The sequence below is a fragment of the Jatropha curcas genome, chromosome 11, assembly GCF_041381405.1.
Source record: "Jatropha curcas cultivar XTBG-Jc1 chromosome 11, XTBG_Jcur_1.0, whole genome shotgun sequence".
NCBI classification, from domain to species: domain Eukaryota; kingdom Viridiplantae; phylum Streptophyta; class Magnoliopsida; order Malpighiales; family Euphorbiaceae; genus Jatropha; species Jatropha curcas.
The window spans coordinates 20,802,125-20,813,713 of record NC_143161.1 but is presented as its reverse complement, the minus strand read 5'-3'; positions in this window follow the sequence as shown (position 1 = coordinate 20,813,713).

The window sequence follows — 11,589 nt, the reverse complement described above, 5'->3', positions numbered from 1 at the left end:
GAAGAAACCATTGGAGAGAAGGCTCTTGTTATGACTCATAAAACAAAAATGCAAGAAGGAGGTTCAAGAGGCCAGCAAACTGACAAAAAACCAAAAATGAAGAAGAATTTTAGAAAAAATTGGAGGAAGGATAGATTTCCACCTTGTCCACATTGTAAAAAAACAAACCACACTGAGAACTACTGCTGGTTCAGACCTGGAGCTCAATGTAAGTTTTGTAAGCAGTTTGGTCACACCGAGAAAGTTTGTTCTACAAACCAGAATTAACAAACACAAGCCCATCATGCACAAGTCACCAAAAATTTTGAAAAGTATGAAGAACAACTATTTTCTGCAAATGAAATTGAAAAATGTGGTGTCTCAATTGAAGCTAAAGAAGCATGACTTGTTGATAGTGGCTGCACTAACCACATGACACCAAACTTGGTGAATTTCGATAGCTTGGATACAAACTATTCTTCAAAGTCAGACTTGGAGGTGGTAGGCTTGTTGATGTCAAAGGCAAAGGAGATGTGATTGTACAAACTCCTTCAGGTACAAAGCTTATTTCCGATGTTCTTTATGTACCGGAACTAAATCAAAGCTTGTTTTCGGTTGGTCAATTGCTCGATAAGAATTACAATTTGCTATTTAAAGATAAAACTTGTGAAATAAGTGATCCTTCTGGCTCAAAGTTATTTGCTGTCAAAATGAACCGGAGAAGCTTTCCTCTACATTTAAGAAACTTCGAAGAAGAATCTTGCTTGAGTCAAAAAGAAGAATCTGATTTGTGGCACAAGAGACTTGGTCACACCAATCTCAATTCATTAAAATTGCTGCAATCCAAGAAGTTAGTTGCTGATTTGCCATCTGTAGTTGAAGATAGCAGTATATGTGAAATATGTCAGTTAGGCAAACTCAGCCAAACACCATTTCCAACTGATCAAGCATGGAGAGCTACTATGAAACTTGAATTAATACACACTGATGTGTGTGGCCCTATGAGTGTCTCATCTTGCAATGGCAGTAAGTATTTTCTATTGTTTATTGATGACTACACCAGATTCTGTTGGGTATATTTCCTCCAATTCAAATTTGAAGTTTTCAAAATGTTCTTGAAGTTTAAATCAATGGTAGAGAATCAAGCTGGCTCCCCAATCAAGATTTTAAGATCTAATAATGGGGTTGAATTTACATCCAATCAATTCAAGCGATATTTGCAAGAAGCGGGCATTCACCATCAATTAACAGTAGCTTACACACCTCAACAAAATGGTGTAAGTGAAAGAAATAATCGATCTGTGATGAATATGGCGAGATGTCTCTTGTTTGAGAAAAATCTACCTAAAGTTCTTTGGGCTGAAGCTATAAACACTGCTGTATATCTTCAAAATCGGCTTCCAACCAAAGCTATTGATGGAAAAACTCCTTTCGAAAGCTGGTTTGGAGTTAGACCATCGGTAAGTCATCTCAAAATCTTTGGAAGCTTATGTTATTCATTTATTCCAAATGCAAAAAGAGGGGAATTGGATCAACGAGCTGAAAAAGGAATTTTAGTAGGCTACAGTAGTGAATCCAAAGCCTACAGAATTTTGTATCCTATTACTAAACAGGTGTATGTCAGTAGGAGTGTCAAATTCGATGAGAAAGGTGAATGGGATTGAAGTAAAATGGAGCCAGGAAATTCTAAATTAGTTCTTAATTTCAGCAAGAGCAAGAACTTCCAGTTGACAATGAAGAAGAATCAGATGAAGATGATTATGCAATTAGAGGAACCAGATCCCTAGAGGAAATTTACAGCAAATGTAATGTTGTCTCACTTGAACCAACTAAGGTGGATGAAGCCTTAAAATTGTCTGAGTGGAGAGATGCCATGCAGGAGGAGTTGAAGATGATTATGAATTTTCATCAAGAGAATCCAACTAAAATACTTTGTGACAACAAATCAGCTGTTACTATGGTTAAGAATCCAATCTTCCATAAAAAAACCAAGCATACAAAAAACAAGTATCATGCAATTCGTGAAGCTGAAAAGGAAAATGAAATTCAGATTGTTCATTGCAGTTCTGAAGACTAAACAGTAGATATTTTCACCAAGGCATTGCAAAAACCAAGATTTGAATTTCTTAGGAATAGACTTGGTGTTTGTTTCAACTCTTGCATCAAGGAGGAGTGTTAAAGTTACAGCTACAGCTCCATTGAAGAAATTGATGCAAGTGTTGTTGATAGTTTTTAGAGGTATTTTGTTAAAGTCATTTAGATTTTGTTGTACTTTGTTGAAGTCAAGAAGTAGGTGAACTACCTTGCTTTTAAGTAGGTTTGGTGAACAAACTTCCTTGACTTATGAAAGGTTGGTGAACAAACTTTAGAATAAGTTTAGTATAAATATTTACATTATGCTGTAATGGAAAATGAGATGTAAATATTTGTTTCTCCACACTTATAAAATCTACAGATTTTTCCTTCTCTGCAAAATTTTCCTTCTCTTCCTTAATTTTCTGCTCTTCTAAATCAACATTTTGGATGCAACAAAAATGTTCATGTTTGTGGTGTCTTCATCTATTATGTATGTAGCCTTGCTGTTGAATGGCTTCCCTCTACACTTTCTGGTTTATTTCGAATCCCAGTTTATGGGCACAAGCTTTTATGGGCACTTGTTCATCTTGCAATTGCAGATTTTGGATATTTTGCTATTCATACTTATTGCAGTCAACTATGGCCATTTGTACCGCAAAGTGCAGCTCTTTCATACGATCTAATGTCCGGAAATGAAGCAAATGACAAGATTTTATTTTACTGGGTAACAATTGCTGTTGTAAAGTTTTATTTTCTCCTGGTCTCCCTTATCTTCTTTTGTTAGTTGGCTATCCTATTGGGTACCTAATATTCACAACAAAGGAGTTGCTACAGCAGACGCAGTTATGGACACTCATTTCCTGCTTGAGGAGAAGCTGTAACTCAAAGGGAGGGGTATTTTCAGAATTATGTTAGAATATAATTGTAAAAAGTTGTGATTTGGAGAGCTTCACTATGGTTAATTAATTAGACATTGAAATGATATTAGTGTCTTACTGAGATGTAAGTTGATGTGGCATATTTAGCTGACTATGCACCACGTCAGCAGGCATATTATATATGTACTTCTGTATTGAGATGTTTAGAATTAATGATTGAATATACAAATCGTCTCCTCTATTTTCTCTCTTTTCCTTTCTCTATTCTTCTATTTTCTCCTCTTTTCTCATCTCCCAAACACTCTTATGCTCTTCTCACATAATCAGTTAGGATCCATGAGCTATAATCCTAACACATATGGCACACTTGCGCAAAGTACCAACTATCTTACAAGAAAATAAATTGCACATCAACCTAAAGAAATGCAGTTTCATAACAAATTGCTTTTTCTGGGTTATTTGTTGGAGAACATGGAATTCAAGTAGATGATGAAAAGATCAAACTGATTTGAGATTGGCCTATATCCAAAACCATTACGGAAATTCGAAGTTTTCATGGATTACCAACATTCTATTGGAGGTTTTTCAAGAATTTCAACACTATAGCAGCCCCAATCACTAAATGTTTGAAGAATGGAAAGTTGCAGTGGACTGAAGAAGCCACCACAAGTTTGGCATTATTAAAGGAAAAGTTATGTACTGCTCTAATTTTGGAAAAGGACGACGATTTGTACCAGTCCTAAGTAATTACCTGATTTTGATGCATTATTTAAAGTTGAATGTGATGCAAGTGGAGTTGGAATTGGAGTAGTTCTTTCTCAAGGAAAGCGCCCCGTGGATTACTTCAATGAGAAGTTAAACGATGCTCGAAGGAAGTGGACTACATATGATATAGAGTTTTATTTTATGGTTCGTGCATTAAAGACATTGGAGCATTATTTAGTCGGTCTTGAGTTTGTTCTTTACTCTAATCATGATGCTTTGAAGTGCTTGAGTAGTCAAAAGAGAATTAATAAGGATATGCATGCTAGATGGTCGAATTTTGCAAAAGTTTCCATTTAAACTTATGCACAAGTGGAGTATACAAAATAAAGTTGCTGATATTTTAAGTCGAAGAATAGATTTATTGTTGGCTATGAGCCAAAAAGTTATGGGTTTTGATACTATGAAGGATGTTATGAAAGAAGGAATTTATGTTTTTGTTGTATCTAATTGTACAATGAAATCACATATTTATACATGAAAAAACTAGAAAGAGAAAACTAAAATCAATGCTAAAATTAAGCCTACAATTCAGGCTAGAGTCAAGGCTAGAATCAAGCCAAGAATCAAGCCTAGAGTCAAGCCTAAGATTATGCTAACATGGGATTACATGGTATTGAATATTATGCTAACACCCTCCCTCAAACTCAAGATGGTATAGTGGATGCCAGCTTGAGTTTGCTTAGTAAATCTTCAAAACGAGCGGGAAGATGAGTTTTAGTGAAGATATCGGCCTTTCGATTAGCAGAGGAGATAGGGATCAGAAGTATAGTGCCTTAAGTAACATGATGACGAACAAAATGGCAATCGATCTCAATGTGTTTTGTGCGTTCATGAAAAAAGTCATTGTGAGCAATCTGTATAGCACTTCGATTATCACAATGTAACACAGTAGCAGAAGACTATGTGACATTCATATCAGATAACAACCATCGCAACCAAAGTAGTTCAGATGTAGCATCAGCAATGGCACGATACTCAGATTCAGTGCTAGAACGAGCAACAACCGTTTGCTTTTTGTTATGCCAAGAGATAAGAGAATCTCCTAGAAAAAAACAGTAACAAGTAGTAGAACGACGATCTGTGGGATCACCAGCCCAGTCAGCATCAGAATACCCAGATAACACTAAAGAGGAGTGTGCAGAGAAATGTAAACCTTGAAAGAGAGTGCCTTTAATATATCGAAGAATTCGAAGTACTATAGAAAAATGTGATGAACGAGGGGCAAACATGAATTGACTAACCAAATGAACAGCATATGAGAGATCAGGTTGAGTCACAGTGAGATAAACAAGACTACCAACTGTGAACCCCTCCCCCAAAAATAGGCATATAATGCATGTGACTAAGGGCAGAAATGCACGTGAATGTATGAGTCGCCACCTTGTTTAATTATTTTAGGGTAAACTAGGAAAAAACCCTAAGTTGACTCCGATTTTAATTAACCTAATTACTAGATTAATTATCCCAATGTCTAAAGCATGGTTTGCGAACCCGAGGTGGATCCCGAGACCATGTCATGTTGATGAACTAACCAAAAAATGAATGCTTTGCAAGGTGAATGATGTAATTGGACCAATTGAAATGTTTAAGAGATTTCGACTTGCCGCTCGGGGTTAAATCCCAAACGTGCCTACGTACTTCCGTTTGAATGGAAGATCAAAGTCAACGTAGTTTGATAGGCCTTTTTAAAAGGGCTTTGAATGGGTATGCTTAATGCATGAGTGTGTGTATCCTTTGTGCATTTTGTTTAGGCATTTTGCCAAAGAATTGATTGATTTGATTAGGCGTTTGTCACAAAAAGTGTTGATTTAAGGCTTTTAGCCAAAAGATTGATTTAGGCAATTGTTGCCAAAAATTGATGTGATTTAGGCGATTGTCGCCAAAATTGATTATTTGAAGGCTTTTAGCCAAAATGAATTGACTTAAGCAATTTAATTGCCAAAAGTGTTGATTGGGCGATTATCGCCAAAATTGATTGATTTAAGGCAATTTATTCGCCAAAAGTGATTATATGAAGGCTTTTAGCTAAAATTTTGATTTAAGCGATTTGTCGCTAAAAAATGATTAATCTTACTTATAGGCAATTTGTTTGCCAAAAGTAATCAACTGAATTGCTATATAGGCATTTTATTGCCAAAAACAAAACGTGTTTAATTAAGGCTATTTAGCCACAATTATTGATTAATTGGACTCAAGCCGAACTGTTCGAAATAAAGGCGATTATACCATAGTCATTGATTGACCAGGTATTTTAAGCCAACATTGTCGGATTTAGGCTTTAATACCACGATTATTAGTTAACCGGGCATTTAAGCTTAATCACATTTAAATGAGGCAGTTTTACTTGCCAAATTGATGACGTGAATGCATTGATGCAACAGTTTAAATCAGAATTGGAGTAGAAGAAGAATATGCATGAAGTGCTAAAATTAAATAGGTAGAGTTTCGTTTATGTACCTGATTTATTCGACGGCCGCTTCTTAGCTTCAGCTTGAAAACTCCAAATTAAGCTCCTCGTTTGGGGAATATTGATTAATTTAATTTAATTTAAGTGACCAAGTATCACAACAATAAAATAATAAAAGCCTATGCTAAATACAGAAAAGCAGTAAAGAATCGCAAGGAGCGTAGGGGAGAAGGAGCGTCCGTCAACACAGACTGAGTGAGTAAAAACGGAGTGTCGGCGCTGCATTTATAGGCAAAAATCGGGTTGGAGGGCGACCGCTGCCGCCTTGACCGACGGCCGGAGCCGCCGTGTCCTGCGGCCGCTGCAGCCAGAGCCGCCGTCGCCAGCGGCAGCCGCCGCCGTGGCTGGCGGGTTTGCTAATTTTTCGTTCCGGAGGCTTTTCCGGGAGTTCCGGACCTCCAAAAAATATTTCAGGACTAGTTTTGCGATCCTCGTAATTTTTTGGACGTTTCAAGTACCATATTGGCATACTTTCGGTAAACTTTCCGAATGGCCTCAAGTCCGGCCGGACTGTTTGTAGTCGGAAAAAACTGGCTCTTTGAGCCTCAAAATTTGGGTATTCACAGTTGCCCCCACCGGCAACCATAAAAAAAGATTTATGGGAGTCGGTGGTTGTCTGAAACACAAATTTTGAAGGCGAAAATCGGACGCGTCCAGAAGACCCGCCTTTTGGCTATTTGCATATAAATAGCTTGAAATTCTCACTTTTCATTCATTCTAAACTCTCCAAAACAAAGAGTTCTCTCAAATTCTCTCAACTTCCTCATCATGACTTCTCCGAGCCACAGCAGCGACGAGGATTTTCTGGAGTCTCTAGGGATTTCCCTCGACGAGGTCAATGTTACTGCACTTTGCACGTTTTGAGGTAGATGGGGATAGACCAGACTGTTCCGATTATCGATGACATTTCAGCTGATTCAGCCATCACTCCGGGTGTTACCCGAGCCGTCCTTAGGGCTTGGGTTAGAGATCATCACATGGTTAAGCCTTTACCTAATCCTACCAGTGTTCAGACTTCTCCTGAGTATCGAACCTGGTTCATTGTCGTTGTCTGGCCGATTGAGAGGCTAAGGAGGACCGCACTGCTGAGTGCACTTGAAGGTTGGGTTCAGGCTGACGCTGATGATGAGGTTGGGACTGACGAGGAGATTGTGTTGGCTCCCCGGACAGGCGAGGTTGGAGAGAGTTCAACAGCTAGGGGTGACTCGGAGGATGTTGCCCCACGGAGGCGACGGGACACTTAGATTTTTTTGACTTTGGACTTTGGACTCTATCTGGAATTTTGGCTTTGCATTTTTTCTTTGGATGTATGTTTTGTTTTTTCTTTTCGGACTTGGACTCAAACTTCATTATTTATTTACTTTGGACTCTATTGCTTTCTGCTTGACTTCGGGCTGTTTGACTTTATTGCTTTAATTGGAATGAGATTTGACTTTTAAGCTTTCCAAGCATTTTCCAACTTTATTTATTCAAGCTCTAATTTTTGCCTAAGCCGCCCTTTCGGGTTTTCAACTTAGCGAGCTACCCATTTTTGCCTAAGCCGCCCTTTCGGGTTTTCGACTTAGCAGGTTTTTTCTCTTTCTTTTTTTTCTTTTTTCTTCTTTTTTTATTATTGTTGGCAAAGAAGAAAGAATTATGGAATGATTTTTTTTTTATTAATGTTTAGACCGTACCCAATGAGGGCTACCTACATATCTCCGATACATAATTTCTTTTTTCCGAAGAGAATCAGGTCTAATGTAGTTCTTTTTACATTGTGCAATGCTTATTATACAAAATATCTTTTTAACTGATCTAAATTACATGGATTTGTGAATTCCAAACCATCCAAATCAGTTAAAATGACGGCTCCGCCAGACAGTATTTTCTTCAACACATAGGGTCCAGCCCAATGAGGACGAAACTTCCCATGCGGGTCTATGATTGGCTGTCTAATTTCCTTCAGGACCAAACAACCTTCTTCCAGTTTTCGGTCTTTGACCTTCTTATTAAAATGTCGTGCCATTCTTCTCTGGTAAACTTGAGTTTGGTGGATCGCTTGCAATCGTTTTTCATCCATACCCAAGAGTTGCAAATGATAATTCTTCGCCCAATCTGCTTCGCTGATTTGGCTTTCCCGGATAATTCTCGCCGACTGAACTTCCAGCTCAATAGGCAACACTGCTTCCATACCATATACTAAGGAATACGGGGTTGCCCCAGTAGGCGTTCTGATTGAAGTCCTATATCCCCATAGGGCATTTGGCAACTGTTCATGCCAAGCTTTGTGCTTTCTAACCGTCTTCTGCAAAATGACTTTTATAGCCTTGTTTGCAGCTTTTACAGCCCCATTCGTTTGTGGACGATAGGGTGAGGACTTGTGATGTTGGATTCTCTTTTCTTTCAACAAATCAGAGAATTGACTCTGAAAATGGGACCCATTATCAGTTATGATCTCAAATGGCGTTCCGTACCGACAAAGGATGTTAGTACGAACGAACTGTGCTGCCTTCTTGGCATTCAAGACCAAATAGGAGGCTGCCTCAATCCACTTAGTGAAATAATCAACAGCGACCAGGATGAATTGATGACCATTGGAAGCCTTCGGGTGGATCTTTCCGATCACATCTATGCCCCAAGTTGTGAAAGGCCATGGTGAAGCAATAGGATTCAAATTGACCGGAGGCTGTCTTTGTAGCTTGGCAAAAATTTGACACTCATGGCACTTCTGCGTGTGCCTCACGCAATCTGAATTCATAGTTGACCAGTAATAACCCAGGTTCACAATTTTCCGAGCCAAGGCTATCCCGTGCATGTGTGGACCGGACTCCCCATTATGTAAGGAATCCATGATGGTTTGAGCTTCTCCCTCATCAACGCACCTTAGGTGCAGGCCATTCCAACTTCTTTTATACAGAACTCCCCCAGTAAGGAAATATCCGGATGCTAACTGTCTCAATGTCCGTTGATCAGTCTTGGTGGATCTCTCTGGGTAGGCTTCATTCTGAAGATAGTTCTGTATGTCCCAAAACCAGGGCTTGTCATCGACCAAATTCATGACGTGTGCTGGCTGTTTCTGTAGCCGAACTGTCAGAGGTCGAATGACTTGGTCTCCCCCTACATTAACCATGGAGGCCAAAGTAGCCAGAGCATCAGCAAACTGATTTTTGGCTAGCGGCAAGTAGTGAAAGGATAAATCCTCAAATTGCTAAGCCAATTCGTCCAAGCGTTGTAGGTAAGGAACCAAACGCTCTTCTTTAATTTTCCATTTTCTCAAAGCTTGGGAGACTATTAAATTGGAATCCCCGAAAACCTTGAGGACCTTTATTTCCTTTTCCAGGGCTGCTTCTAACCCCTTTATGCAAGCTTCATACTCGGCTTCATTGTTGGTGCAGTCGAAATCTAATTTGACTGCGATTGGGATGTATTCTCCACAAGGAGTTTTGAATACGACTCCAACCCCATTTCCATGGTAGTTTGAAGCTCCATCGAAGTACATTTCCCAGACTTCACTCTCCAAGCTCAACAAGTCTTCATCAGGAAATTCTACCTCCGGCATTTGGTTTTCGACCGGTAATTCCGCTAATTGATCAGCCAAGGCTCCGCCTTTCACTGCCTTCCGTTGTACAAATTTTAAATCATAGGCTGCGAGCACCGACACCCACTTAGCCATCTTACTATCAAGAACCGGCCTCTCCATAAGGAATTTCAAGGGGTTCGATTCAGAAATAATGTATGTGGTGTAAGACGAGAGGTAGTGCTGCAGCTTTGTACAAGCCCAAACTAGAGCCAGACACAACTTCTCTATCTTATTGTATTTTAGCTCGTAGTCTAGCATCCTTTTGCTGAGGTAATACATGGCATTTTCTACCCTTGTATCTTCTGCTTGTTGAGCTAGCATTGCACCCATCGCTTCTTCTGTCACTGATAGGTACAATAGCAAAGGCTTTCCTAGCCTTGGTGGCTGTAAAACCGGCGGGGATAACAGATATTGCTTGACTTGGTCGAAAGCTTTCTGAAAATCCTCATTCCATTTGATGGCTACTCCTTTCCTGAGTAATTTGAAAATCGGACCACAAGTATCGGCCAATTGATTAATGAACCGGCTGATGTACTGTAGCCTTCCCAGGAAACCTCGAACTTCTTTTTTTGTCTTCGGTGCTGGCATTTCCAAAATGGCTTTGGCTTTTGAAGGGTCAATCTCTATGCCCTTCCGACTGACCATATGCCCCAGAAATACTCCGAATGTAGCTCCAAACAGACATTTCACCGGGTTGAGCTTTAAATTGTACTTTCGAAGTCTAAGGAAGAACTTCTCAAGTGCTGTTGTATGTTCTTTAGCTGTATTTGATTTAACAACCATATCGTCCACATACACTTCTACTTCTTTGTGAATCATGTCATGGAAGATGGTCGTTGCCATTCTTTGATAGGTTGCCCCGGCATTTTTGAGCCCAAAGGGCATAACCCTGTAGCAATAGGTTCCCCACTCCGTGATGAATGTCGTTTTCTCTTTGTCTGGCAAATGCATCATTATTTGATTGTACCCAACAGCAAGATCAGTCAAGGAGACCATCTCGTGTCCAGCCATTCGGTTCACCAACAAGTCAATATGCGGCAGGGGGAAGTCATCCTTCGGACATGTTTTATTCAAATCCCGGTAATCCACACACATTCTGACTTTGCCATCTTTGTTCGGCACCAGCATTATGTTTGCCAACCATGTTGGGTAGGCAATGGGTTCTATGAACTTATTCTCCAATTGCTTGGCTACTTCCTCCTTGATTTTCAAGGACCATTCTGTTTTCAGCCTTCTTAGCTTCTGTTTTACTGGCTTAGCCTCAGGGTATACTGGAATCTTGTGCACCACTATTGCCGGGTCAATTCCCGTGATGTCACTTGCCTTCCACATGAAACAATCGGCAAACTTCTTCAAACATTCACTGACCTGTTCCCTGTTCACACAGTCAGATGCAATGTATGTATGTTCATTTTCTTCTTTGCCAATTATTATTTTTTCTTTTTCATTTCTTATTTCATTTATTTGATCTTCATTATTTTTGCTTGGAAATGCTTGGAAAGATAGACACACAGGGTAGTCAAGAATTTGCAAGCCTTTATTGATTATGACGGAATCGTCTTCAAAAATTACATCAAATTTGAAGTTTGGATTTTCTAAATCCGACACAGACGACTCAGAACTGGAACTGGACTCTGACTCGGTTTCAGACTCGGGGTCAGACTCAGACTCAGTACAGGACTTGATTACGGACTCTAGGTTTGACTCGGGAGGGGGTTTATCAGCAGCGCACTCCTCCTCGGCGTACCAGTTGGTGAGAGGCCCTTCGTACGGCTTGATCAGGCTTAGCAGGTCTTGGTTCACATCACTTCCTGTAATGACTGCAACCTCATCAAAGAGACTGGGCTACATGAAGTCTTCCACTT